The sequence below is a fragment of the Anomalospiza imberbis genome, chromosome Z (assembly GCF_031753505.1).
Source record: "Anomalospiza imberbis isolate Cuckoo-Finch-1a 21T00152 chromosome Z, ASM3175350v1, whole genome shotgun sequence".
Lineage (NCBI taxonomy): Eukaryota > Metazoa > Chordata > Aves > Passeriformes > Viduidae > Anomalospiza > Anomalospiza imberbis.
Genome location: NC_089721.1, coordinates 67,316,132 through 67,341,081, shown reverse-complemented (window position 1 = coordinate 67,341,081; position 24,950 = coordinate 67,316,132). Strand labels below are relative to the sequence as shown.

The following is a 24,950-nucleotide window of genomic DNA, read 5'->3' as shown; positions in this document are numbered from 1 at the left end:
TGTGTCCTCATGCATTCCTAGAGTGCTCTGAGAATCCAGTGAGTTTTTAACACAGTCCCCATGTTAACACAGTCCCTGTGTTAAAAACAGGGTAGCTCTTGACGGTAGCAGTTGTGTGTTGTATTCAGCGTGTTATATTCAGGGCAATATTTCAATCCTGGCAGATTTAACACTTTTTGCCTTCATGTCTGGACTTTTAGTCACAAAAAAACCCCGAGGGACAATGTTAAAAGAAGGGAGCACCCTAAGATCTTTCTTTCACAATTGGAAGTGAAAGAGTGGTATGCAAGGCAGTCCTTGTAGAGCTAGCATGACAGCCACAGATGAGCTGGTACCTCCACCCAGGAGAGTGCAGCCCCAGACCTGTCCCTTGAAGAAGAATGATCTCACCTGTGATGGGCCTCTCAAAAGTTCCATCAGGAAAGTCTCACTCTACTGCCTTGTTTCAAAGTCAGCTTTGGTATCCCTGCAAGGGCAGTTTTTGCATGGACACAGCATAGATCAAAGGCTTTATTCTGTGACACTAACATTTAAAACTACTTTTCTTATTTTCCTTTTTTTTTTCATTTCTTAAGCTGATTTTAAACCTTGTATTCTATTCCCTTATTTCCTGAAACGAGTGAAATGCTGTTTTCAAATTAGTAGATGTTTTCAAGACTTGAGAGAAGCTTGTGTTCATCCAAGATGACACTTATCTTCCTTTACCCATGCTCTTCCTCTTGGAGCCTTTCTATATGTCAGAGTAAGTAGTGGAAACTTATTGGTAAAATGTGAATGGCAACTTGTCAGTTTTGGACCTTCCAGGTGCGCTGCCTTTCTGGGGCTGCACCGCAGCTGACAATAAATAAATGTGTGCTTTCTGAGAGATGAGTTTATGAAAAGCTGTGGTCAGGGATGACTCTGCTCACAAATTATGTTTTGTAGGCTTTTTTTTTTTTTTGTTCCTGACTTCCCTCTGCTATTAAATATGTTGGAGTGGACATCTGTCCCTTCCAACTTTTTGTTGGTTTTTCTTTTGAGCAGATGGACACCTCTTTGTCAGTGATTGTTAACTTAGTCTAAGCAATAATCAAATTAAATTTAGACCAAAGTCCTTGCTGAACCCCACCAAATCTTACTCCCATGTACTGCCCCATGTTTCTGACTGGCTTGCAAAGATGGGACACTCTCAGGAAACACTAGGCCAATGTTAGACCGGTTGGTTTTTACTAGATAGTTTAGGTAACTTGGTTGTTGGCTGTGGAACTGGACACAATAAAACACTTCATCAATTATCACTGAGGGAAAAAAAAAGAGAAAGAAAAGGTGTTTTCAACTCAGCAGAGAAAGTTCTGAAACCAGCAGAGATGTGGCTTCTGTGGATCTGCCTTGCTGTAGTCCTGTGACAACAGTCACTGTATTGTAAGTGGAGTTACCAGACAGGTATTGTCCACTGTTTGTGATCAAATCACAAATTGGCCACAGAAAGCTTGGAATCACACTTGCTCTAGGTGATGGCACACTAGCAAATAGATTCACTGCTGAGTTTGATTTTTTGGTTTTTTTCAATTTTTACTGTAGAGATTTAGACTTTCCATGTTCTCACCAAATAGTTCATAAATTCTTGAGAATTACTTTTGAGATCCTGTGAAATAGCAGAATCACAGAATCATAGAAGTTGATGAGTTGGAAGGGAGCTACAAGGATCACCGAGTCCAACTCCTGTCCTTGCATAGGACACTCAAGGAGCCACACACACCTTATGCCCAAGAACATTGTCCAAAAACTTTTTGAACTTTATGAGGCTGATGCTGTGGCTACTTCCCTGGGAAGCCTGTTCCAGTGCCCAGCCACCCTCTGTGTGAAAAACATTTTCTTCATATCCAATGTAAACCTCCCCTGACTCAGCTTCATGTCGCTTCCTTGAGTCCTGTCACTTGTCATGAGAGTGAAGAGATGAGAGCCCATCCCTCTGATTCCCTATCACAAGGATGTTGAAGACCACACTGGGGCCTCCCCTCACTCTAGCCTTCTCCAGGTTGAAGAGCCAAGTGTCCTCAGCTGGTCTTCATATGTCTTCCTCTCCAGAAAAACAAGAAAGTACAAGCAATCTCAGTGTTTCAGCCCTATTCATATTTTCTTATTATGTATGATGTCTTTTAGATCATTACTATTTTCAGAAGTCAGTCTTTTCCAGTGCAAAATAAAGGTGTAATACTCTTCTGGTTCAAAATCCTAAGTTTCTATGTAAAATTCATCATATCATGCAGGTAGGTAAAGCTAGTTAGTTGAAAAAAAACCCTTCAACTAGCAGTTAAAAAAAAAAAGAAAGAAAAAAAACAAACAAAAAAACCCACAACCAAACAAACCAAAACCAAACAACTGATCATGTTTCTTAACCTTTCCCATTTTTGGAAGTTGCCTTACAACGAATTGTGATCCCTCATGCTTCTTTTACCAGCAGATGGCATTCTCAATGCCCATGCCCACTGCTGTGCAGTAAATGATCACATTCTAAAGTCAGTGTGAATACTTCTGCAGTGTTTTTATGTCTTAGTTCTTAATCTGAGACATATGTTTCTTTTTTTCTCTGAGATCTTTCTGGGAGTTTAAATTTCAGAGACTTAAGCACTGTTGACTGTGAAAGATGAATCCTTCAATGTGAAATGAGCTCAGCAAACTTCAGATATCTCAGTGTCAATGAAAGAAAAGCTCATTCAGGTCAAGAACTTTCTCAGGTTGAAGACCACAGATAGTGATCATTTTATGAAAAGGCTTAACATTAACTTTGCAGAGCTAGCAGGGAAAAAAAAAAGCAAGATCATTACACACAGCTAGATTTGTGCATAAATTAACACATCTCTAGATACAGATAAGAAAATCAGCCTGACAGATCGTGTATTCTCTATATTTTTTGATATCTCCAAGAGGCCTGAGCTTTTCCTGTTTAGAAGCTGCAATATAAGACCTGGAGTAGTGTCTTTCTCTCTCTCTCTCAGAGCACAGCATGGAATAAAAGACCTGAGACCTAAGCGAGTAGAGTCTGACTCCCTTGTCAAGTTTAGTATATCTCAATTTTTTTCCCTGTCTCAGTCTGTGCTATGACTTTCTGTTAGGAATATAGGAGTGCAGTAGCAGGTAATTTGACAAAGCAAATCAGTATTGTCTGTCTAAAAATACTTGTAAGTGTTCGTACAAGTTAAGTCCCAGTGTGGCATTTTTCCTTTCTCAGAGATGGAAAACAAAAATCACAGCTTTCTAAGTGACTGTAGAACACATATCATATATCATGAATCAAGAGACCTGAAATTTACTTCTTAATTTTGCTCCTGAACTATGTAAAGACTGAAAGTGGCAGTCATACTCAGATGTTGTGGATGACCCATAACTTGGATTATTAAATTGCAGTAATGTAATGGCATTTAATTCTTTTTGTCTTGCTTCAGCTTTCCATCAAGGCCAGTTGTACCAGTAGGGAATCTAATGTCCATGATTTATGCAGTGTGGTCTTCATTAAAATTCAAAATGAGGACACCAACTCTCTTCAAGTAAGCTAGTAAGATACTAGCCAGATGTTAAATGTAAACACTAAAGGGATCATTGAAATAGATTTGAAAATAACAGTAATAGAGATGGAAAGCTGAGATTAGCCATTTGCGAAATTGTGTAACTCCTTCAGATTTCTGAGTAGTATTAAAAAAAGAACACATGAGAATCTTTTTATTAAACAACACCTGTATACATTTGCATGGGCAAAATCTTTTCATATATGCAAATACTGGTAAATGGACAATCAAATACTTTTCATCTCATTTAATTGTGGTGGAGTAACAGGGCTCTCGATGCTTACTGAAAGCAGCTCTTTGTTACCACTCATTAAAAAAAAGCCACAACCCAAACAACAACAACAACAACAAACCAGAAAATGCCCAAAACCATAGACAGCAGTTTGTCTTATTGTGATTACTAAAAAACACTTCAACAAATTGTCATTTTAAATGACTGTAAATTATGAGGAATTTTACTGAAAACAGACAGGTCTCTCTGGATCTACCCTGTTAGGTGTTAAGACAGCATTGGACTGCTGTTGAAGAATTGCAGTTTGTAGATCCTAGGAATGCTTGTGAAGAACTGCAGTTTGTAGATCCCATCAATAGAGGGTTTGAGGGAAATGGCTGTGGGAGCTATGGTTTGTAACAGGTTTCTACATGTAGTAACACGCAACACTGCTGGGTTGCTGTGACACCACTTGAAATAAAGTATAGCAGTTCTCTCCTATGGTATCCTTGCCAATCTGCATGGAGCTGGAAATAAATTGACTTCTATTAGACTTAAACCTCTGTAGGAAGCTGAGTGTCTCTACAAAAACTATAAACCAAGCTGGTGAAATACTGTCTGCCATCTTTAACAAAGCTTCTTGTCAAGTGGGAGTGAAATGCTTTTAATTGCTGCCATGTGGTTGTGGAAGTTGTGTTTTGTGATTGCTAAAACATTTTTGCCAGGTCTAAATCCAGGAATGCTTATAAGGTAAAAGTTAAAATGTCATGGGGAAATCAAGTAAATGACATTTTGATAAGCCCTCTGAGTTTGGCTTAATGATTGACACAACCTTCAGATCCCAAGGCAAGAGAAGTGGCAAGGAGTAGTCTTTTGCCTTTTGTCACCTCTGTTGAGCCTCCCCCTCCCTCTGCATGGTTGCTTATCTCATGGCTGCGGGTTAATTAGGAGAATTTGAGGCTGAGGATGTGGAAGAGAATTTAAATTGCATCTGTATGGATTACAATCTGGTGGAGTTCATTAGCATGCAGGCACAGTTCCTGTGCCTTTCTGCCTCTCTGCCCAGAGCTTGCAACTTCTAGGCATTTCCACACTCCCTCAGATCTGTTGTGCCTTTTGGGCCTGGCCTGCATTTTCATATTAGCACACTTTAATTAGGAAAGGAGAGATTGCTGTGACTCCAGAATGATCTATGGTTGTGATAGATCAATATTTATGACAGAGCTTATTTTTCGAAGAAATGTCTGCTCTGTTGGACAGGGTTACTCATTCAGAGGTTTTAGAGCCATTTAAGAAACAATTAAATTCTCTCTGGTGGGAAATGGAATATTAAAAACGGTTACCATTGACTGACCATATATTCTCTCTAGTTTCATTTGCATTCCTCTGCTTTGCTATTCTTATCTGATACTTAGGTTTGATAGAGGGAGTTTGGTTTGGGTACTGCTGCCCTTGCAGTGCTGCGGAGCATAGTGGGAGGAGGTGAAATGGGTCAAGGCATTGGCTAAAAATTATCAAGCCCAAATGTAAGTATACATAGCTGTAGAGTAATTTGCAAGCACTGTGCCGGGAAGAAGTTTCTACATAATTCCATTAAATTTATTCTGATTATCCAAATTTTATATGAAAGGTGAGTGTGACATAATTTAGTATTCTAAACACTTATGTGAGTGGCCAGGTTTACAGGGGCCATACAATAAATGCCAAATGAGGAGAGCTTGCATGACCAGGGCATTGTTCATTCTCTTTTCATGAATTTTCTTCTCAAATTAATTTTAGTGTTTTCTACAAGGGAAGCAATTTTTCCTTTTGGGAGCATGTTAGAATAATATGCAAATTCTGCTAATTTTTGAACATTTACAAAGGTCTTGAAACAGAAGCCATAAATCAAAACTTTTTAGCAGAAAATGTCAAAGTGAAAGGTTTAAAGTTTTGTGCTTTTTCCTTACATATGGCTTTATTTAATGTATGTTTGTAATACTATATAGTAGAAATATTTCTATTTTTAAATTTGTATTTCTCCAGTTAATGAGTTATGAACTACACAGTAATGTAACTTTGTGTAAGTGTAACCATCTCAAAAAAATAAATTTTTTGGAAAATCATAATCAAAGTCATATATGTTCATTAATACATATGAGTATCATATGTAAAGATCATAATCAGAAAACCAAAAAGTATGATCATAATCAGATCATAGTTTTAAAAGATCATAAATCAGAAAGTTACAAAGTATACTCAAACTGGCAGATACATCTGATTTGACTAGCACAGAATAGATTAATCTCTCTTTTCTTTGCTGGAGCCTTCAAATATAAACTGAATTTGTAGCAAGTCTTGTGTGTGAAATTTTCTCTTTTGGAAATCAGTCAGAAATTTGCACTTGATCCCAATGAAGGCAATGTCAACCCTTCCATTGTTTATTTCTCTTCTCCATAAGTAAGTACTTTTGTCTTAAACTAAGAAAGAATATTTGTGCACCTCTTATGCACAGATATTGTGCACAAGAGGTGTACAAATATTTCCTTGCACCTACTTGTGCACCTCTACAACTTAGAATTATCATCAGTTATAGGTCCATTCATTGACATCTAATAAAAGCTCTCCTTTTAGTGTAATTCCCTTTGAAAATTAAGTGTGCCAAACTTAAAATGTATAATGGTTCATATAGAGAAGATGAAAATACTGCAACTCTGCCTATAACACACAAGAACAGAATCTTCCAGTGGGAATCTAATGGCAACATTTATATTTCTTTAGACAAAAGAAAATATTAAAAATCATGACACTTGTATTACCCAAAATATATACTGCCTTGTTTTAATCTTTGGGGGTAAAAATGCAACTATGTTGTTACTGTGTTCCTTAAACATGCCTTTGTGCTGTTTTTCTTCAAATTATTATGGTGACTTTAAAAGAGTACTTGAATTATGTTCATTTAATACTGGGAGGGTTACATGTCTCACCAGTGCCAACACTTTGTCATTGTAATGAAGCACAGTTCACAAGTGCCTGTAATTACACAGCCTGTGTGCAATCAGCAAGATTTCTAAAGGGAGTCTATCACATCTATAAGAACACCTTCTTCATTGCACAGTCTTAATTTCACCTGACATAATGCCAGCCAGGGCACAAATTTTCTGCAGAAAGCAGGACACTATCCTAGTCTCCTTTAGACTAAAAAAGATGGAAAATTAAATTATTATAAATCTGCTTCTAACTGTGTTAACAAATTATTACATCATGTAGATGAACCTGCTGTAGATCTTATATATTTCTTTTATTGTTGTAGCAATTTACTCTGTTAGGCATGAAAAATGTTTTTGATAACCCATGTTGATCATACTTGCTAATGAACCAATACCTACATTTACTGCACTTAAACATATATCTTCAGAACATACAATGTTAGAGGGTTGCTAATGAGCTCAACAGTAATTGAAGACACTAATTAATTTAATCAGGGTTATTTTGCCTGCCAAAGTATAGGAGGATGGATGCTGCCACTGGAAGATGCTGGAGCATGTAACCTGTGGCTGTGTATTTATGGAAAAAAATGGTTGTCAGTCTGTTTCAGAAACTGGTAATGCAAAATGTTTTAAAGTTATAAAGGCAGTAGATATTTAGTACCTTACTCAGATCAATTTACTATGAAGCAGCATGACACTTTGTGCTGTGAATCTTAATAATGCCCAGAGGCCTTCACATGAAAATTGCTCATTTAATTTTCACTGGATTACTTTTTTCATTTAAACAACAATAATAATGTTAAGTGCAGAGCTTAAATAACTTATAAAGGTCCTTTCACAATATTTTTAACCTAATTTTGAAATACTAATATTTTTGAAATGCAGCTTCACATTTCAAAGATAAAGTTAATTTTATTTTTTGTGGGCCTTATGTGGAAAGCTCATTGTTATTAGTTCTCTTAGTCCAGCCAGAGCAGTGTCCTTACCAGCAAAGCATATAGGACATTTTTTAAAGGAAAACTTCTCTCAATTCAGCAGCTTGAAAGAAAGAGGACAATAAACACAACTTGCACTATGTTAGTGATTTCCAATGTCAAAAAAAGGGACCCAAAACAACACTTAGATCTATGTGGTTGGAAACCAGACACGTAAAAGATATACTTTGTCATTGAGATGGATATTGCTAATGGAATTGCCTGTGACAGCTTTGTCTGCCAGATAATGAATAGATCAGCTCTAGCACAGTCTCTCAGGCTGCAGACACCATCCTCTCAGGCAGAGTAGGAGTAATGCATTAGTGACAGCAGTTCTCAAGGGAGCAATGATGGAGACTGAGGAATATATCAAGGGGGAGATCAGTGGTAAACAGACAGACTAGATGGCTTTTACTCACCTTCTATGCCATCTCTGGATGTCCCCCCTGGCTATAAAAGAATGAAATGGCAGAAATTTACTGTCATATCATTCACTTCTGCCTGGGCTGAAAGAATGTCCTTCAGTTCCTTAAGGTTTAATTATGTCCAGTTTTTGTGGCTGCTGCTGGAAGAAGCCCTGAAGAGGAAGGGAGGCTTTTGTTTTTCTTTTTTTTTTTTCCTTCATTTTCTGCCTGTTAGTGTGCTCTTTCCATCAAAATGCATCCAGGCACCAATACATGGGGCTGGAGCTGTGTTCTGCTCAGACCTTTTGTGGTACTTGCTCTTACCTTCTGACAGGCTCAAGCACTGAATGAATCCCCTAAGGTGGGGATGGCCAGAGACTTCCTCGGTTTTCACAGCTACCATCTGCTTTCTTGCTCTCCCAGTTGTAAGTACAGAACACAGAAGCCAAAGTAGACACAGGCATTAAATTGAGAGCCAAGTTTGCTAACTACTTTTCTGCATTTTCTGATTGAAAATCATCAAGGTAAGGCTGCAAGAAAAGAGTTCCAATCACTCTGGATGTTGCAAAGAAGGGTTGGATTTGTTTCTTGTACAACTTTGTTTTGAGATGGCTTTTGAAACAAGATCATCCCAAAGTGCTGGATTTGGTACATCCATCCACTCTGCAGTCAGCCCTAGAAGAGAATAACTCTAACGCTGACTGAGAGAAGGAGAAGCAGGTGATATGGGAGACTAGAGGAAACTTTCTTTTCCCTGGCTTACTCAAGGCTTACTGAATGTCTTGAGGCTTTATTCATTACTAGCAAACACAGTTTTATTGATTTTATCAAAGCGCAGTGTAACTAGTATGGCCTTAATTTTACTTTTTTTTTATTTTTTTGAAGACAGTAAAAAAAATCAATCAAGACTTTTTAAAAGCCCATTATTTTCTTACATCAGCCCAAAGGAAATCTTGCTATCTCCAAAGTAATATTATTTTTCCCCTGGAGACAGTTCTTATTAATAGTCTATGCTGAAATTCAGACTTGGAAATAGCTTTTGTGTTCTCATGAAAAGAAAAAAGTGGATTATATACTTCATGTTATGTGTCATTTTCAAACATTAATTTGCGATTAATCAGTGCTAAAGAAGAATTCTTGCAGAGCTTAAACCTTGAATTTTACCAGGTGAGTGGCTCTTCACTACTCAGACAACTTGTTCAGATCAGTCATCAGCAAAAAAAAATACATGAGGATGGAGAGAGGTTCATCATTATTGTGTTTCTTTACAGTTGGGTTTGGGGTTTTTTTTCTTATCTCATTCCATTGTTAACATCTCCCTTCTACAGCATGTACCTGATAACTGGGAATAAATTGCAGCAAATCTTGACATGATCACATACTTCAGGACATTAAATAATCTGTTTAATTACAAAGATATATGCATTTGTTAACAAAGTAATAAAATGCACAAATATGGAATCAGTCCCCAAGTGGGAGACCGTATGTGCACAGGAATTCTTAGGCTGCATAAACAGTTGGCAGTTTGTACATGTATGTATCATTTGCATAAATGATACAGGGGCCAAAGTTGACACAAGACCCTTGTGAAAAATTATTTTAGTATTAAATTTTCTTCCTATTTAATGAAGCATAGGAGATGGGAAGCCATGTCTTTGTGCCTTATATTAACAGATCTCCCTTCTGAGTTTCTGTAGAAAGAAAGCTGAGAAAATTTTCATTCATATCAGAGGAACTCGTATAGCCCATATATTATCAAATATGACTAGTCAGTGCTGCTGCAAGCCATTCTATCTAAAGATAATTCTGCTGCTGCCACACTGGTTATGTGGCCCATATGGTTGTGTGGACCACAGCATAGCCCATACTAACAGAGATGAAGGCATAGACAAGAGCTGACTTCCCTCATGGAGCATCCAGGTGTGCCCTTGTTCTGGATGGATGAGTCAGGGAATCAGAGAGCCCCTGGTGTATGCTTGATTTGTTGGAAACCCTTGTTCCCTTTGTCACACTTGATTGGACTTGCTCATATATTTTTTATGTTACTCCACATCTTTTGAGGGTTTCCCATCTAGTTAGACTCTAGGCCCATCAGCATAAGAAATACATAATTGTCATAAAGACCACTGATTACTGTAAAGGCCAGAACTAGATGATTCACAGGAAATTTTAAAACTAAGTGGGGTAATTTTAAATGAGACTTTATTTTTATTGTATTTAGAGAAGAAACAAAAACAATTTGAGCACTAGAAAGGTAGCTGAAAACCAGTGTTTTTGTGAACTTTAATTTTGCATTTTGAAATGGTACTATAGACTTTTGACTTCTCATATTTTTTTCCTAAGGGAAGCAAATTACTGTAGTCAAATGATAAAACACTCAGAACAAGCTTGCAAATAAAAACCCTGATAATATCTTGTATCTGAACTCTTGGGCCATTCCCATGATATGGTTATGACCTAGCTTTGACAGGTACACTACAAATGATCTTAGAATGTCAGATGGATTCTGATTAGAAATATAGCCAGATCCCAGGAGGAAGTAAAACAAAACAAATTTTTTTTTGTTAGGAAATTATATTATGTTTGTATCCAATCTGTTGATTTCCTTTGCTAGACCACTTCATGTATGTTGCCATGGATCCAGATGTTATACTTGTTCCTGCTCTGCACAGAAAGCAGAGATGGCAGCTCATGGTAGACCCACATGCAAGCCTTATTTAAACTATTTAACTAATTGCTATACAAGGTTGCCAGGATTTTTTTAGAAGAATTGTACAGAAATATGATCCTGAGTGAACATGAGATAACAATGTAAGAAACTCAGCTACTTCTCATCAGATTTGAGCTCCAAACCTTTGACAGCTCTATTGTCCTTCTCTGGAGCTGCTCCAGCACCTCAGTGTCTTTCTTACCATGAAGGGACCAGAACTGAACACAGGATTTGAGGTGTGGCCCCACCAGCACTGAGTACAGGGGGGCAATCCCTGCCCTGCTCCTGCTGGCCACACTATTGCTGGTACAGGCCAGGATGCCATTGGCCTTCTTGGCCACCTGGGCACTGCTGGCTCATGTTCAGCTGCTGTCACCAGCACCCCTATGTTCTTTTCCTGTCATTCTGCCCCAGCCTGTAGTGCTTCCTGGAGTTGTGACTGAAAAGGATTACCTGGCAATTTGCCTTGTTGAACTTCACACCACTGGCCTCAGCACATCAATCCAGACTGTCCAGATGTCTTTGTAGAGCTTTCACAGCCTCCAGTGGAGCAAAACTCCCATCCAACCTGGTGTCATCCACTAACTGACTTGAGGGTGTACTCAATCCCCTTGTCCAGATCAGTTATAAAGATATTAAACAGGACTGGCCCCAGTACTGAGCCCTGGGAATACCATTCGTGACCAGCTACCAGCTGGATGTAACTCCCTGCACCACCACTCTTTGGGCCTGGCCATACAAGTGGTTCTTTACCCAGAGAACAGAGCAGCCATCCAAGCCACAAGCAGACAGTTTCTCCAGAAGAATTCTGTGGGAAATGGTGTCAGAAGATTCGCTGAAGTCCAGGTAGACAGCATCCATGGCCTTTCCCTCATCCACTAAGTGGGATACTTTGTTACAGAAGGAGATCAAGTTAGACAAGCCCATTCCTTGGGGCACATTCCTTGGTTGGCTCCCTCACCAGCTGCTCCATTATCTTCCACACCCTCCAGGAACCTCCTAGGCTGTTTTGTCTCTGTTGTGTTGCATTTCCAACAGATATCCATAAATTTGATGTTCCCCATAAGAACAAGGGTCAGTGATTCTCCTAGCTGCTTATAGAATATTTCATCTGCTTCTTAATCTTGGCTGGGGGTCTATAACAGACTCCCCAGGATATCTGCTGTGTTGGCTTTCCCCTGATTCTTACCCATAAACATGGAACCCTACTGTGACCATCATTAAGCCCAATATAATCAAAACACTTCCTAACTGCAACGCTATTCAAAAGCCTCTCCTTCCTTGCCTATCCCTCCTGAAGTGTTTATAGCCATCCATTACAGCATTCCAGTTTCACAAGTTGATGTTAATCTGTAGGACTTGTTGCCTTTTTTCCTCTGTTGACCCTCAAGGTGTCCGAGGACTAGACTAATCATTGGTTGCCAGTAGCACTTGAGATGGTATTGCAAAAACTTGAGATGTCAGAAGTAACAGTATTCACCCTTAGGGATAAGAGTAGAAGTCTGACCAGGCAGCTTCTTTATATTTAGCAAGTCCCTTTGTCTAGTCTTGTAAAATATTTGTTACGCATTTATTTTTGTGTCAGTTGATAAGCTCTGTGTGGTACAAAAGGAGATCACAAAAGACAGGCATTAATAAAGTCAGACATGCTAGGAGGTAAGAGAGGGAAGCGAAATAGCTCTCCTTTTCATCTTTCACTTGTCCTTAAGTTGTCACTGGGTAAGTATCCAATATGATTGGATTTGTCCTCAACAGCAGAAGAGAGCACAAACTAGAAGGTAACATTTGTGGACCAAAGAAGGGTGCAAATCTGGGTTCTAATTTGCACATACACTTAGAGAAATAAGCCATGTGAGTTTAAAGGTAGTGCTTTAAAATAATTAGCACTTTCACAAACATTTTTCATTAAAATGCTTTTTCAACATTAACCTAAGGCACAATAAAATGCTAATACATGGGATGAATAGGTATGAAATCAAGATATTTTCTTCTTAAACACTTATAATTACTTTATTATAAAAATTATACCTATAACTTTAGTGAAGTTCTACTACTACATGGTTAGGTCTACTTCTGAACTTCTTATTCAGGTGGCTCATTCCATAGACATAGAATTTGGCTCGATCCTGTCCTTCAAAGATGTTAATACTTGCTTGTATTTTCATGTTTGCGTTTTTTTTTACAGAGATATAAAAAAAAGCACTTTTAAGTATGCAGCTTTTTAAACTTTCCCTCTGTCTTCCACTTTGTTGAGAAGAGCTTGAATGAGATGGTTAAAAAGAACATACACATCAACAGGTGCCTGGGCCTAAATTAGTAGAATTAGACCTAGGCATTTAATTTCACTTGGCTTTAAGCATTCTACTGAAATACTGTTTCTTCTTTCAGCTGTTACCAACAGCTCTTAATCCATCTGATGGTATAACCAGAGAGTTTATGCTTGGGTGACCACTGTACACATAGGTTGTAGAACTTAGTTCACAGGGGCTGTTTGGTTGATAAAGACATTCTCAAGCAGTATTTTTGGGCCTCTTGCTAAGTACAGGCTAAACATGGGATATGAACCTACTGTTGCTGTGCCAATTTACATGGGATGGAATCTGTGCCATGGGGGAAATTTCTATGTAACTTGCAATGGGATATAGAAGTATATGAGAGAGGATGAACAATTTATGTCTGAATTCACAATATTAGACCAAGAACAAAATCACAATTAACTTATTCTTAAAGTAAGAAGAAAATTCATATTGTGGTGCACAGTGGACATCTTAGTTTGTTTAAAATCTGTCAAGTTCCTTTAGGCTTGCTAATGAGCCAGTTATAATACCTTTGGCAGTGTGAAAAATCCTATCTTTTGATCTTGTAAGACACATTTTCTAGACTGTTGTTTTTAATTAATCCAGTGAGTTTTCCCACTTCATTGAAATCAGTGAAGAAAATGTGTGCTGTCTAAAGGCCAGTTGGATCTGCCTTTGTTGCTGTGCGCTGTCGTGGCATGCTGGGCAGCGACAGCAGGGGCGCGACCTTCCTCCCGTGAGCTCGTGCTATTCCCAGTTATTGCTTGGTCCAGCGCAGGAACAGATAACAACGACATGGGACTTGGGGTAGTACTGGATGGATTTATTAGGTCCACGGCCTGGGACCCCAAGATAAAACTTAGGGGGTTTGCAGAGGTTTTTTATAGGGGGAGTGGTATAGGGCAACCAACCAATGAGGGCATGGCAGGGGAGGGATCTAGGGCAGGACTAACATTCTATAAACCTATCAGGGAGAGCAGGGGAGGGGGATAATACAAAGTAACAAATGGGGTATCAAATACTACAAGATAGACAAGTAACACTCTGGAAAAAGGGGTAGGGATAGGGAGGATTGCCAACTTGGGAGGGAGGAAGTTAGGGAAGGGTTTGGGGAGATTGGCAACTCAGAAGGGGAGGAGATTAGGGAGGAGAATAGTGGGCAAACACAAACTTAAAGCAAAAACCACACCACAGCATGCCTTCATTCTGCAATTTAGGATGTTTCTTTGGTTTCTGGCATGTGATAGATGGTACATGAGAAATGTACAGAGTCAAGTTATTTCTGTATAAATACTGAAGGAGGAGATTCTGCCCGTCTACTCTACTCTGGTGAGATTCCACATGGAGTGCTGCATCCAGCTCTGAGGTCCTCGGTACAAGAAGGGCATTTCTTGGCAATTTTTATTGGAACAGCCTTTTGGAAACAAGGGCAGAGGAGGTCATCAAGATGACCAGAGGAATAGAACACCTCTCTTGTGAGGAAGGGTTGAAAGAATTGGGTTTGTTCAGCCCGGAAAAGAAAAGGCTTCGGGATGACCTAATTGAGGCCTCCCAGTACCTGCAAAAAAAGATGGAGAGGAACTTTTCACAAGAGGATGGGGAATGCAAAAGCACAAGACAATGGGGAATGGATTCAAACTAGCAGAGAGTAGGTTTAGATTAAATATTGTTAGGAAGATCTTTGCTGTGAGAGAGCGGAACAGGTTACCCAGAGAACTTGTAGATGTCCCTTCCAACCCAAACCATTCTGATTCTATAATCTTACATCCTTCTATGATTCTATGAGCTTATCTTCTGTCGTACTTCTATTATGTTTATTGCAAATAATGTACAATAGTTATAACTGGAACAAAGATCCAGTTGCATAGGAAGTTATAAAATGCAAGTATTACCTAAACACTCATTAAACAACATTACAAACAGAAATGTAAACAGTAAACAGACATTGCCTTATTTGAAGTGAAGCTGTTTGACAACTTTTTTCACAGCACCCAGAAAACTGTAACAAAAACTAGCAAACATATTAGCAAGAGAGATTCTAAGTAGGACGAAAATAAATTGCTTATTGACAGGAATTCATTTGTGGCACACAAACTATTCTGCAAGATGTCAAGAGATGCTCTGTGGACAGAACCTTGATTTTGTGTCTTACTGAGTCACCACACTTCCATGTGCATCCAGATACCTTTGTAAGACATCTATGGAAAGATGAGATGAGTCCCTGCGGGATCTAGCAATCCTTTGAACTTTCTCTATCAAGGACCAAAATATAAAATAGTAACCTTGGTACTGCCACTTTCTGCAAAGATTATTTATCTAGTACTATGTCAGGTCTGAAGAGGGGAAGAAAAGGGAAGACAAGGAAAGGACTAATGCTGAAGTATTTCTACTAAGGGCATGCTGAAGAACCCAGAGGTCCATTAAGAAACAAAGTACTCTTGCTATTAGTGTCCCAGCCATCAGCTTTAGAGGTCTGATGTCATACCCACAGGATCAGTGTGGCCAATTCAAATCCCAGTGCTCCCTCACTGCCCTGCTCACCAGAGAATAGTTGTGATTTGGAGTTTTTTGTCAGAAACATTATTTAGTATTTAGATATGATATATATCATTTGGAGGTACAGAAGGGCATGGATGACAGTGCTGCTTGGAAGTAGGGGAGAATGAACAAGATTAAATGTTAGACACTTGAGACTGTTAGGGGGAATTCTCTCTGACTTCCCTGCCTTTTCCATTCCCTGCAGAATTTGGATTTATAGCTGCCTTCAGTTTCTCTGTTATATCTGACACTAGCTTCCTAAGTAAGTTTTCAGATTGTGTATCGATGCAAATGAGAAATGACCTAAAGGATATGGCAGTAGGGCTTAGATAGGTGTAAGTCTGGGAACTGTGAATCAAATTTCTAGTCAGGAAATGCAGACTTTTATAGCATGTGAAACATAAAGCAGCATAAGATACTGGGGGAAGAAAATGGAAAGAGTTAGTTAGCCTCAGTTTCTTTTCTATTATACTATTTTTGGAATAATATCTTAAAGTATTTAAGGTAGGCTTTAATTACATCGGTGATTACCTATTAAAAACTAGGTTACCACCATCTGTAGAAGTTTTTAAATTACAGTTTTTGACAGATAAGTACTGTTGGTCTCAACTGATGTCATACTCAGTATTAGGAACTGTGCAGTCTTACCAAGTTTTCAGTCTTTCAGTATACCAGCAGCTGATTCAGAATAAAAAAGATATTCCTTTTCTCTGTAGAACTTCAGTTTGTTTTGTAGTTCATTGCTTCCATTGATTCTGTTTGAAATGCAAATAATGACAGAAATGGTAGGCCAGCAGCTGCAGCTGTGAGACACTCACTCCAAATGTAAATGTGGCACACACTGGGACTAGCCCCCTGTCCTTGTGGCCTGGAGGGGTTTTGTCAGGAATAAAACAAGCAAGTGCTCCCAGGAGCTCAGGGAGCAAGCTGGAAGGCACACTTGAAGGAAACTAAAAGCATAATTTTGGCCTTTGTTACTGAAAATAAAGATTGCAAAGCTGCTCAAATGTTTTAGCTAAACATATTTTAATTGAAAATGACCTTTCAATAGAATTCACATTTTGATAAATTGTCTTGTTTTTCTTTTTGTGCAGGATTTTTCAGATGCAAGCAAACATGTAAAATCTTACCTCTTTTTTTGTTGACCCCACAATTTCCAAATAGAAATGGCGTAAAAAATTAATTCAATATAAAAGTTTTTACCAAAGAAGCATAAGACTGGCTATATCAGGGACATTTTCACAAAGGTGTCCTTTCCCTTAGTGTATTCCAGAATGGGGTAAAAGGAGGAAAGTCTCCACAGCTGAGGCATGAGCACTTATCCTGGCCATAAGTAGAAGCGACAGCTGTAGCCAGATTGTGCTGATACTGCCCATGTCCTCTCTGCTGGGGGACTGACAGAGAATGACTGACTGGTAGAGAATATCCTGGATGTTTCCTTAGCCTCAACACACCTAATGCATGCTGGACTCATGGGCAGCTCATGCTGCTTTTGTGTTACTTGTTTATATTGCATGTCTGTGTCAGTTCACTTACCTCTCATGTGAGTTCTTGCCTGTGAAAATTACAATTTGGACAGAAAGGAGGCAAGGATCTAGAAGAGAAATGAATGAGTGAAGAATTGAGAGCAGTTTTGTAATTAATCAGCACAAATATATTCAACATTTTGTGATGCTGGTGGTGTAAAGGAGATAAAATTCCATGGTGTGAAGTGGGACAGGATAACTCATCCTCATCAAAGGTCAGAGAGCCAAACCTGCCCAGGAGATGTGATTTCTTAATGCTTTCCTATTTCTTTTCAAGCCACCAGGAACTGCATGTATCCAGCAGTGAATTTGGCCAAGTGAAGACAGATCCTTGCAAGCCATCAGACGCTACTTCGATGGTGCAATTCATGTGACCAGTGTTCACATCTTGGGTTTATGGACAGGATAAGATTCAAACACTGGAATTAAGTTGCTCAGAGCCAGAATTAAGATCTTTCGTGTTTCGTGTGGCAGTAGAATTTACTGCCACACAAATTGTGGAGATATACTGCAATCTGTAATTTAAATTAACCTATTGTTTAATCTATTATCTGATGATGAGATAAGAAATGAATGTTTTTCTTGGAGACGAAAATAACAGAAAGAAGGACACTATAGTAACTGTAAGTATGCATATGGATGAAGAATGGCATATACAGTAAGTCTGATAATAGTGGAGTAGATAGTACCCATATACTATCTGAAATGGGTAGGAAAAATGTGAGCATATTAATGTTGGCGTAGATCAACATACAGAGAAAATGAGAGTGAAGCACCATCTCATAGGTATGTTAATACACAGAAGTCAAATGAGGGAAAAGAGAACTGCATCATTGTAATTAGAACCTAACGTCAGCTACTAATTGATTTTTTGCTCATGAATATATCCTTCCCATGCACTTGGTGTGCATATACAATTCATGTGACTTGAAAACTGACATAGGCTCTGAAGATATAAATGAGCCCTTGATGCTTTAAGAACTCTCATCTGACTCCGTTGAATATTATAAGGTGTTTCTGGGAGTTTCTGGCATTAAATGAAATATTGCAATGCCAATTGAATTCTCAGTATCCCTGAGTAAATGAAAGCAATTAATAGAATTCAAAGGAAAGTTGCATGGGATGTTTTATAAATATTTTGAAATAAGAGCAAACATACTGAGTCTTGATGATATAAATATAAGTCCTCATGCTTTCACCTCTGTGAACAACAGGGATTTTTTTAAGTTTCAGATCAAAATCTAATACTCATGAATACTAAATACATTAAATCTATAAACAATGAAAGCTATTCCAAAGAACATGTGGTTTTGTTTTATAACAAACAGTCCAAGGACAGTCTGCAAATAAGTGTGCCAGTTTTCTGGAGATTCTTTCATATTATTTTTTTATTCTTTATCATATAAAAGAGGAACCTTTCCCTCAGCTGTAAATGTCATTATGAGGGTTTTATTGATGTATAAATCAAATATTAGTGTCAGGATCTAATATTCATTCCAGACAATATTTTTGCTTGGAATCTGATTGGACTATATTCCATGCTTCATTGTCACCTAAATTAAAAACAGCACAGGCAGTTTCTCACATTATTTGGAGAAAAAAGGCCAAAGAAGATCTGTTGGAAATCCAGCAATCTTGCTGACATGCTCAAGGTGTCAATTAAGGGATGATAGGAGGGGGTCAGAGGCATTGTTTTGAAATCTAAATCTGATTTATTCATACCCTAAAGCACTGGAAAGCGTGGGTCTGGCCCAACAGGTTTTTCCTGGTAGCAATGGGGAAGTAAATTCACCTCAGCAAATCTGCTGATTGTCACAGAGGATGGGTCCCAAAACTGGGGTGCAACTTCCCTGTAGATTCCCAATGTAAACTACCCTGAGAGTACCAAAGACCTCTCTTGTCTGAGTGGTACCTGCTGTCATCAAGGGTGATCTTAGTGTGTTTCTAAAATCCCCATGACATGCAGATGAGTAAATAGGTACTTTTCTGGTTCTGTCCTGTTAACTGGGTGTATACAAGCAGCTTTAGGATAAGCACTGAATGTTTCCAGCACTGCAGTCCTAGTGAAAGGATAAATATATATTTTTTTTTTCATTTTCTCTTTCTTAGCTATGTGCAAAGAATATATATGGAAATAATAAATATATATTTCTTTATGGAAATATACCATCTCCTTCCTCATGTCTACCAGCAGTCATATTCAGTTTTAACTTTAGCATTCATAAAAAATGAATGAAATTTTGCCCAGTGACCTATTAAAAACTGAGTAGCAGCATATGGGATTTAGCCACCTGGCTAGGCTTATGTGGGGACAGCCACTGTAACCAATGGCTCTTTTTATTATCACTGGGGATTTATATTTTCTGGGTGTTTAAAAATCAGCTGTTTCAGTGCCAGTTATTTTGCAACTGAGGAAAGTACAGGTTATCTGGGTTGGGTGAGGTTTACATCAGCCTAGGTAGGACTGCATAGAAGTGAGGGGAGTAGGATATGGAGCACATCCTGTGAACTAGAAACTGAATGACAGTAATTTTATGTATCAGCTGAGGATAAAACAAAACCTGAATAAAAACCTGTGCCGTGACTGTACTTTGAAGAAGAGATCTCCAGAAATGGCCATTAGGTTAAGAAAGGCAGGCGATACAGAATACTCAGGTAGCACAGTGAAATCTCACCCTTTGAGTAAAAGGTGATGTTTCCTTGTGCCCTGCCACCTCCACACACTTAGTGCATACTCTTCACTGTAAGACAGATAGAACTTGAGGCACATGCATTCTGAATTTGTACCGTGCTTGACTGCCCTAATGCTGCTTTTAGATTTGACTTCCTTTATTTGCTGTGTATTCATCTGTTCTTGGAAAGTACACAATGGTATACCATCATGTCTGAGCCAGGAAGATTTTCTAGAGGTCTCCTTCAAAGCATGGTGAAATGGATCTCCTTTTGTGCATGCCTATCCAAGTCCACACTATTAAATCCTCAAATCCTTTTAATATCATTATGGAGACTTGCCAAATGCTGGAAAGTTCCTACTTTTGCCATTTTAAATTCTGCAGAATTTTCAAGGGGAAAGCCTGCAGGAATTTTTGAGACTTAGATAAATCATAATGCAGATATTTGTTACTGATAGATAATTTATACTTTAAATTTTTCCACAAGACTACAATTTATCTACCAAATACCGCATATTCTCAATCTCAACGATGTGAGAGCTGAGCATTTTTTCAGTGTTATGTGGATTTTGTCCTCTAAGAAACTCCCAAGACCTGTTCTTTTTTTTCAGGTGCAGTCTGTGCACAGAGGCAAAGGCAAAGCCTGAAGCTTGCTGGGGAGAGGGCCCAAAAACTGTTCTAAATCCTCTGATTTAAATAGAAACTTTTTATCTCCAGTATCCACTCTGTATTGCTCAGGAGATACCACTTAAATAAATTGTCAGTGTCCTTATGAAATATCCAGGTGGAATATGGATACAATACATCTTTTAACACACACAAAATGAAAGAACTGTATTTTAATTGCTGTCCTCATTGCTGTATGCCTGTATCAGAACATCAGCTCTATTAAAAATACTCTCCCAACACATTTAAAGATTCTAGTTTTGACACTTAGAAATGTGTCATCTTGGCAGTGCTTTGCTGGAGGCTGCTTGGTGTCAATTGCCAGATGTAATTAGAAATCTGAAATTTGTTTAAAAGTTGGTGATCGCCATTCTTTGTGCTTTAACCCTAAGTTTTCTAGGTTTCAAATACAAAAACGGCAGTTGCCAGAGGTAATTTTTTTTCACAGCATGATGTGTCTTCTGTATGAAGAAACCAGCTTTAATTATTCAGTTGGTGCTTGCAAACAATTGCTTAGTGACTGTGTCCTTCCTGTTCAAATCTGCAGTAAAACTCATTTGCTAGGTCACTGGCTGATTTAAATCAACATGACCCTGCTGTTTAATTGGTATACACTAAGAAAATCTAGTTAAAAATACCTCTATAAATTTTATTCTTATCTTCTATAATACTTACAGACATGACAATGCTGATCAATAAAAGTGACATCTCATGTGTTTTTCAGTATGCTAGTTTCTCTTTTACAGATGTCTTTATTTTCACTGATAGTTCTCATGAAAAGTACTTAAAATCAGCGCTGCAGCAATTTCACTTTTGGAAAGGATAGGTGAAGCTGATCATGTAATCATTTGGCAACTCAAGAAGACAAGCCTATGTGAAGTTTGCCCTGGAAAGCATTACGATATATTAATTCATAACTAAAAATCTTTGTATTTGAATCCATGAATCTTTAAAAAACCCCCGTTTTTTCACAAAGCTCTGTCCTTCACTTAAAAATATTCAAACTGAAAATAAAAACACATGTTCTCAGTGGGAGAGAAAATGTAAGGAGACTAGAGCCATAGCAGCTTACAGATTAGTCTCCCAAGAAGAGCCTGATCTTGGCATGTGTTGTGGAAGCAGCTTTCTAGTTAACCAGGCACCAGGTGGTCACCTATGGTTGATCTAAGAACCAAACACTGCCACAAATGCTATTAGTAGTGTGTAATGAGATTAATTCCCCATAGTATTTGCAATATCCTTGAGGGTTTTTTTTCACTGAAGCAGCACAGGGCTGATAGACACCCCTTAGACAATGAAAGAGTTTAATCTTTCATTGTTGTATGCACATAATTCTCATTGGTATTAACAGGAGTTAAGCACAAACAAAAAGGGAAGAATAAACATTGGAAGTTTAAGCAATCTCAGTATGCTAGCGGTTTCCAAGGGTTTCATAAAGGACCAGGCCAAAATTGTATGACGATTCCTACTGGGTAATATTAAGTATTTTCAGAGATCTGTGTTTTTGAGGCATAAAGGTGATTAGAGGTTCCAAAATAGCAATGAAGGTTTAGTAAAAGATAAGAAGACTTAGCTGCAAGAGACAGAACATAAGGCAGAGCTCATATTTAATTAAATGTTTTGCTTTCTGTGACAGAGTGAGATTTTGCTTTTTTTAATTTTAAAGTAACTAGTTTTGCTATGTGTTGAGTATTGTTATAGCCTCTCTGGAAGTTAGGTGGATCTTTATCAGGTTGGAGAGGACACAGTTCTCCACAGCAGTTCTTGCATATACAAGTGTTCTGTTTCCTCCTGTAAATGCTGTGGCTGCTTAAGCAAAAAGGATCCTCCCATTAAGGTCTGCAACAGTAGTCATCTCCTCCTCAGCTCAGAGGCTGCCTGAGCTATTTCTGGGGGCATTACTTCTTCCTAAGAAAAAGATTTAACAAGTTAAACATTTGAAAATTAAAATAAGTGTTTCCAGAGCTAGATATGTTCCTCACTCGCCTTTCTGTACAGAATTTGGTATAGGGAGAGGATACAGGGCCAGTAAAGAAATAAATCATTCAAGCTGATTCTTGACTGGCCTCTGGAATCACTCCGCTTTGTCATTTAGAAGGCCAGTTTTTGCTGTCACACTTGCTGGATCATTGATTTCTGGTTTCCAAGTCCTCTGACTTCTGTTGGTGGCTATTTTTTTCTTGTATCAGTGGATGTGGGTTAAACGATTTCTTGTTCATGCATTGCTTTTTGTTGGTACAGTTTCAACCACTGATAAGGGTAATGGGTTGGTGAAATTTTAAGAGGTTTGCTATGAAAAGACATTGCCTTTGCAATGTAATGTTTGAATCTGGGTTTGTATTTCCTGAAGATACATGCTGATTTTTTTTTTGATGAACAAAAAGCCTCTCCCTGGTTTTGATAATCTCATTAGAGGATAGTATTGTCTTTTTCTGCTTTATAATATAGTTCAATTTGTTGTACTTAAGCACATCATCCAAAAATTGAAGGCTGGAAGGACTACTTTATGGCTTGTTTTATTTCTAGAAATGAAACCCAAAAGAATGTTCCCTTTGTGCTGAAATAGGTGTGCCTTCTCATTTTCTTCTCTGTAAAATCTAGCATTAATTAATATTATTTGCCTATATTGTACAAAGAGACAATCAATTTCATATTATATTTACAGTTTGTATAAAATCATCAGAGTGAAGGATTGCACGTATCTAGTAAAGAATCAGTGGAGGAAGGGGTTTGGAGGTTTTTAAGAGGTTTTCTCTTGTCTCTGCCTTGGGGTGGAACAGTTGCTCTGCTCTTTCAGACCAGGGAAGCATTTGCTGCTAGAAAGGGATAGTGAATTTAATCCAGAAGTTGATTAGCAAAATTGTTTATATGTGAAGCAGAATAAAAGCTTTGGGCAAGTTTTGCTGTAGAGCTGGGAAGCCAGGTGGTTGCCAGAGGAAAAGCTTATACCTGGTTCTCATTAAAGGCCTACAAACAGAGCATATTGTTACATTTTGTAGTGGTTGTAGAGACTCAGGGATATTCCACAGCTGGCAAATTAGCTGACAGTAATGCTCCATTTAATAGAATGCCTGTTTGCTAAAATGCACAAAAATAAACCCAAGTATAAAAAAAATACAACTTTTCCACTGTAATACGGCTGTGATGATTCTATGATTTGTTCAGGGAACAGCAATAAAGTTGTGATGTTACTTGAGAAAGAAGAACTTCACAGTTCTGCAAATAGCACCACTAGTTAAATTATGTTTAATGAGATATTTTGACAAACAACATAGGGGTTTTCTGATACATGATAAACATTACAGTACAGGGATCAAGGGTGGATTATTAACTGTGGGTTTTTTTTCCCAAGAAAATATACTGATTCACAGACCATAGGAAAATTCGAACATAAGTCATCTTAAAATACTGCAAAGTGTCTAATAAGTTATGCAAGGCTCCTGGAACAGCCTTAGTGCTTGCAAACAGATCTGTCATTCATTATTCATGGACTGTCAAGGTGAGGAAATCCTCTCTGATTTGAACTGGGAGGAAGAATAAAAATTATATCTAAATTGAGAAATTTTAATAAATACATGGCCAAAAAAACATCCTCTAGGGAAGGAATGGATTCCCTATGTGTGAAGCCCTTATAGGTTGTATTGACTTGTCAGATTTTTAACAGGAATGGCAGATGAACTTAAAACTTAATTGTATGTAAGGTAATGATACCAAGAGCCAGAAATATTCTCCAGGGGATTTTAATTGGAGCTTTGGGTTTGGCTTCAGCTGCTATAGTGATGAAAACCCATTAGTATGAATGCTGCAGCAATTTAGAAACATTAGCAGAAACCTTCTGAAGTGATCAAAATTCAGATACTTCTCCCTAAGGAGATGCAAAAGACTAAAAATGTACTCAGATAGAGATGTCTGGGAAGTGGAAAGGCAAACTTCTGAAATAATTTTTTTCTGAAATACTTATTTCAGTATTTATCCCTTTGCAACACATTTTAAGTTTACGTCATAGTTTTCCTGATGCTGCTGTGCTCCATTTTCCTTATGAAGGTGGGAGTTGCAGTGAAGTGCAAGGAAGCATCTGCAGAGTGTGCTGCAGAGGAAAGGAGAAAGCTTCCCACCCCTGGCAGTCAGGATGTTGTGGGCGGAACTGTAGAGCCAGCCACTGCAGCACAGGGAGGTAAAGTGAAAGGATGTAGAAAGAAAAGGTTTTAATAATGGCAACATTTGAAGGAAATAAAATAAATTTAACTGAGGTTGTTGTGTATTCTTTTGAAATATAGGAAGGGTCTTGGCTACTTGGTTAAATATCAGTAAGGAGAACCATAATTGCTGATGTTTCCTATCTTGATTTCAAAAGAAGATCTTTAAAATCAAAGAACCTTTTCCATTCCTCAGAGGCAATATTCCTAAGGAGTACACTTGGATTTGAGATAAAGGCTAA

The 24,950-nt window shown here is 38.2% G+C and overlaps 1 protein-coding gene and 1 long non-coding RNA gene across 2 annotated transcripts in view; one reads left to right on the top strand and one right to left on the bottom strand.

The window, feature by feature from the left end:
• The window catches only part of MAP1B (microtubule associated protein 1B), a 76,640-nt gene that overhangs the window by 16,814 nt on the left and 34,876 nt on the right, over positions 1–24,950 (top strand). The window lies entirely within an intron of this gene.
• On the bottom strand, positions 6,642–11,414 carry LOC137464957 (uncharacterized). The gene is made up of 4 exons (XR_010994502.1): positions 11,267–11,414; positions 9,686–9,794; positions 8,119–8,149; positions 6,642–7,292 (listed from the first exon to the last, which is right to left on the bottom strand). It is a non-coding gene; the product is annotated as an uncharacterized lncRNA (long non-coding RNA).